Here is a 6,021-nt window from a genome sequence, read left to right as displayed (position 1 = left end):
TGTCCATCATCGGATGAATGGATAAAGAAGATGTGGCACATATATATAATGGAATATTACTCAGCCATAAAAAGAAATGAAATGGAGGTATTTGTAATGAGGTGGATGGAGTTAGAGTCTGTCATACAGAGTGAAGTAAGTCAGAAAGAGAAAAACAAATACTGTATGCTAACACATATATATGTAATCTAAAAAAAAAAAAAAAGGTCATGAAGAACCTAAGGGCAAGACGGGAATAAAGACGCAGACCTATTAGAAAATGGGCTTGAGGGTATGGGGAGGGGGAAGGGTAAGCTGGGACAAAGTGAGAGAGTGGCATGGACATATATACACTACCAAATGTAAAATAGATAGCTAGTGGGAAGCAGCCTCATAGCACAGGGAGATCAGCTTGGTGCTTTGTGATCACCTAGAGGGGTGGGATAGAGAGGGTGGGAGGGAGGGAGACGCAAGAGGGAAGAGATATGGGGATATATGTATACGTATAACTGAGTCACTTTGTTATAAAGCAGAAACTTACACACCATTGTAAAGCAATTATACTCCAATAAGGATGTTAAAAAAAAAAAGAAAAGAAAGAGAAAAAAATTAAAAAATTAAAAAATAAATAAATGTACTATGTCTTTTATGTCATTCGGACACCCTTGCCTCTGGATCTTCTATCTCTACATCTTTCTGATTTTTCTCCAGTGAAGGAATACAGTGAGATTGTTATTTTTTGAGCCTTGCTTCAGGCACATGCACACAAGAGAGTTGTGTGAAATTTCTTCCCAGAGATCTAAGGGAAAGATACACTAGAAAGCAGGCTATTGTCACAGGATGTTGTGAAACCAGCTTGTTCTCTTTCTCTTCCTGACCCTGGAATGTGTGTAATCACAGCAATGTCTGTAGTTTGAGTCCTAAGATGAGACATCAGGATGACTCTCATATTTACTTTGGCACCTTTTCTGGAAGCTCTGCTTATTCTTTATTCTCTTGACGTGTTTACTGCTTGTTATATATCATTGTATATTTTAATGTTTCTTCTGTGCCCTAGAGATTTTAGGAGTCACATCCCAAGTTCTATCACTTTGTTATTGTACTAAAAATGCCTACCGTTTTACTGATATCTTTGTAGGTGAAACTGAAATTATGACAAATAATTCTCATACCAAATGTTGTGCACTCGGCCTTCACACTGTTTTAATGAAATTGAACAATTTCTAATAATTAAAAACAGGGAGATTTCATATGAAAAATGAAGGAGCTGCAAGCACCCAAAGCAACAATGACCCAAAGCTCAGTGGCCACTGTCCGTCTTGAGAAAGCATATGCTGTCCTGTTCACTGTTACTCCTGCCCTTTCACTCCTTTATGCTACTTCCTGGTGGAGCCAGGTATTTGAGTTTATGACCATTAATGTGATGCATTTAGTCATTTCAGTACAGAGAACATTTTGCTTAATTAGGTTTGTTAAATTGCTTAATGGTCTTTGAGAACTACATAAAGATACTCAGTACCCACAGGGCAAAGATAAGTAAATTCATAAATCTAGGTGTATTCTCAGAAAACACATAGCTGTGAAATCCACATAGCACTTAAGATAGTCCATATACATCTCAGAGTCAATTTAGTGTATGGAGGTTCCCAAAGCTAAAGTTGCTTCCAGCAACCAGGTTGTGTAGCTGCTGTGACAGCATCATTCTCATTATATCAATCTATTATGGTTAATCATTCTTAGACTACCTTTATGCAGAAAGAGTTAAAGTGCTTTGAATTGGTGTAGCTAGGAAATAGTGAAAAGAGACTGGTAAGAAATGGTTACCTAATCAATAAAGGAACTGAAATATTGTCTTTATCAGATACATTTCTCCACTTGCAAGACTATCTGTACTATTTAGATTAATAATAAGCTCTTTGAATCTACAATAATTGCATTTATATTAAACATTAACATTCTCATTTTTAATTCCTAATATTGACCTCAACTTTAACTATGTTCCCAAACTAAGATTTTTATTGTTATCCAGTTTTTATTTACATTTAACTTCGAAAGTTTACTGAGATGGAGACCTTGGGTTTATGTTTTTTGAAACAGCGGCTACATTTTAGGTTTGACATTAGTAATCCATAAAAGAAAAGAATTTTGTGACTAGAAGCTGCATAGTAGGCTTCATGATAGGCAACTAATCAGTTATTATTATTTTGTAAACTGTGTGACCTAAAAATGTGCTAATAAATGTAATCCATACTTTATAAACTTAATTAAAATGTGTCTTGTGCATACATACATGTGCATGTACATACACACACACATACAAAAAGTTTCATGTTGTTAGGTGCAAAAAAAGATGATTGGAATTACATGTAGCTTATTTTGAAGACTGTTAGTATCTATAGGATATTTAATTTTCCAAAGTAGAACCATGAAATTTCTGATGTTAATTTAAGAATTCTTTTATTAACCCTAGTACAATTTTATTGTTTTCATTTTATTGGTTCTAATGTTTCTTTATAAATGTATATATAGGAATTGTAATGCTATTGTATATAATCCAAAATTTCCTATGAGTATTTTAAAACTATGGTGTTTATGCTGAGAGCTGTAGCTATTAGTTGTTTAAAATCTATTTTAAAACTCAACTCTTAAGCTGGTTCCTTGGTTTTACAATTGATATTCTTGTGTTTTTTTTTAAGAGACACTGTTGAAATCTGTACAGAATAATAATTTTATTTTCTTCTTTTCAACATTTACACTGATTGCTACTTTTTCTCCTCCATTTGCACTAACTATTTTAGTAGTTAATACTATTTTAAATAGTAGTAATGGTACAAAATTTTTGTCTTATTCCTATGCTACTTTAAAATCATTTGTAGTCTTATTCAACATAAAGTGTTTTTTAAATCACTACACATGGTGAATTTTATTAAATTCATTTTTATGTCCATGAAGATAATTTTTGTCTCTTGTTGGACCTTCGACTAATAAAAGTTTTACATTCTATTTTTAGATTTTGTAATAGTAAGCTATTGTAGTACTGTTACCATGATCTCTTGCTGATATAATATTGTTTCATTTTTGTATCTAATTGCCTTTTAATTAAAACATCAATATTCACAAGTAACATTGCTCTAAATCAGTCTTTTCTAAACAATTTTTAGTCTTTGAAATTTGTTCAGATGAAATGCTATAGGGAAATCCACCTTGTAAAAGAGATGAACTTGGAAATGTTATGGATGAAGGAGATTTGTGAGAAGGAAGAGGCTCCTTCCTTTTCTCTTTTTATTCACTGACTAGGGTCTGAAGAGCCATTTGTCCTTCTTCCATCTGGGTGTTTATGTTTACTAAATATTATTTGACTTCTTTATTGTTCTAATCATTGAATTAATTGGTTAACTTTAAGTATGTATTCCTTCTAATTCAAAGATGAAAGTATTTTTAACTGAGCAGTTTTTAATATAGCTTTGGATTCATACCAGAAATTTTGACATGCCATTATTTCTTGTAAATACACAATTACAATTTTGTGGTGTGGGGGGGAGTTGGTCAGAAATATTATTTAAAAGAGTTAAAATATATTCAGGTGGTTGGGTTTTTTCTCTTGATACCTTTAATAATAATTTTAATGTTAACACACTCTAATTACAAAAAACAACCTATGCATTTTCCGCTATCTGAAATGGTTGAGTTTAATAGCCTAAAACAGATATTATTTTTGTAAATTGCTTAAGGATATTTACAAAGCAGTTATTCTCTCTGGAAGGATTTAGAATTTGATACAAAAACAAATATTTATCTGAATAATTCAGAATCAGTGACTTATTATTTATTTAGATATTAACTTATTTATCCAGAGGGAGGAAGTGTGATAAAATCTCGTACCACAGAATTTATGTTAATTTTTTTTATATTTCTAAGGTTATTATTTGTTAGCTGTTCACTGTCATTCTGTCAATTCTTTACTTAGCTTGTGAAAGTTTATGGCATTATATTATAGATTATACCCTCTATAAAAATCAAACAGTGGTACCTTTTAATGAGTTTTACCTTTAATTTTTTTTTCTTGTGGCAGTAGTGGAGATACCCAAATGTCCTTTAGTTGCATTTCTCTAGTATGTATTTTCTATTATTTTATATTTAATCTTTAGCATCCAATTTGTTCTAAGTGGGTAATAATAATATGTGGATCTGCTTCAGCTAATTTGTGAGGCCTTGTCTTTCAACGTTGATTTTATTCCTTTTATATATTTTATAAAAACTGACTTTTAAAATCTCATTTGTTATCACATAATTTGCATGTCTGTTTTTACATATAGTTTACATTTACTCTGCATGCTTTAAGTTTCTCATCCTATTTTTAAGTATACTAGCAATAGTACCTAATAAACAGATAATTTATCCTATATATTTTAATAGTGTTACAACAAAAAGGTATCCTGAGTATCTATGGTATAAATTAAAACATTAAGCATCCTATTTCTTTTTTTTCTTGCTCATATCCTATTTTCTATTTTTATTAGCATAATATGGGATTTCAGACTCATTATTAACTGTTTTCATGTTCTTATTGTTGAATTCCTTAGTTTGCAAGAGTTATTTATTAAATTTTCAACTTGTTTAAAAACTATTTATAGTTTAGTGTCAATGGTTTTAAAAAAATCTCTCCACCCTTCTTGATAAGCCATGAGTCCCAGTTTTATCTCATTTGACTCAGATCTGTATCAACTGGATCATAATCATAGGTAAACACATAATCAGAGTTAAGGTTGGTTATATACTTTTTGAATCTTTATTAGATCATTTTTTGAAACATAAATATCTATACCAATTAGTTTTATTTCACATAAATCACTTCAAAACTGAGTGGTTTAAAACAACAACAATTTATTTAGTGCATGATTCTGCTGGGCATTTCTTTGGTTATGAGTCAAGCTCAGTTGATTTAGGCTGATTCCGCTCAGCTGGTTAGTCTTAGGTGGCCTTAGCCACATGACTTGCAGCTGGTTGGCTGTAGGCTGTGGCCAAGTGGGTGACTAGGACCACTTGTCTCTCCTATGCATCTGGCTAGCCCATACTTCTTACAGGGCAGCTAGGTTTCAAGAGAGGATAAACCCTAAAGCACAATTACTTTTTAAGAGCTTGAACCTTATTTGCTGATGTCCCATTGGAAAGCAAAGAGAGTCAGACTGAGAGAGCTCTTAAAATTCTCTAACCAGGGGAGGGATACAGGGATAGGAATAATTTTTGGCAATTTTTTGCAATTATTCTACACAAAAGATTACAGACTATGTTTACTTCCTTTTATTTTACAGTATTTTTTATAGACTAAAATATGTTTATCCTTTCTTCCTTCCTCTTTTCCTACTTTATTTTTTCAATTTCTTCTTATTTTCTCTTGAATTTATATATATATATGTATACCTCATGTTGGATATATTAGTAATTAGTGATGGTGTATTCTTGTTGAAATTTCCTCACTGTTTACCTAGTTGCTGTTTTAGTACTCTCCTCAGACGTTAAGCTGGACGGCTTGTAGGCATAAATTTACATTTCCTATACAGCAGTTTAACAGAATGACTCTAACGGCAAGGGAACCAGAGCTCTGGGCAGTTCCAGCAGAGGATTTTCACTTCTGCATGGTTTATTCTCTGTGTTAATGAGGTGGCTGCCCTGGGAACAAGGTTTCTGCATTTAGCTTTGTGACTGACCTGGCTTCCTTGCCAGCTACCCTTGTGTCTGTTTCCTAGTGAAGCCCAACCTCCTTTTTGGTGCATCAGGAAAAACCCGAACCACTTTGTCAGTCACTGCGTAAGCCTGATTCTTCCCTATTCAGCTGATTTTGAATGCTTTTGATACTCTGCCGGTAGTATAATTCCAATTGTTGTATGCTCTGTCTGGCCTGTGGTCTACTCATGCCTCCAGGCATATGTGCTGTAAATTAGGAAAAGTTAGTGTGATCCTGCCAGGATATCGTATGCTTCCCTGGATGACACACTGCTTTCATAGAAAATGCAGTTACACATTGATTCTCTATGTTTGTCT

At 32.8% G+C, this 6,021-nt stretch overlaps 1 long non-coding RNA gene across 1 annotated transcript in view; it reads right to left on the bottom strand.

Moving 5' to 3' along the window:
* Positions 1-6,021, bottom strand: part of LOC309634839 — a 132,442-nt gene that overhangs the window by 18,689 nt on the left and 107,732 nt on the right. The window lies entirely within an intron of this gene.

This window comes from Balaenoptera borealis (genome assembly GCF_965194805.1).
Source record: "Balaenoptera borealis genome assembly, chromosome: 9".
NCBI lineage: Eukaryota > Metazoa > Chordata > Mammalia > Artiodactyla > Balaenopteridae > Balaenoptera > Balaenoptera borealis.
Note: the sequence above shows the minus strand (reverse complement) of the source record. Positions and strands in the feature narration are given on the sequence as shown.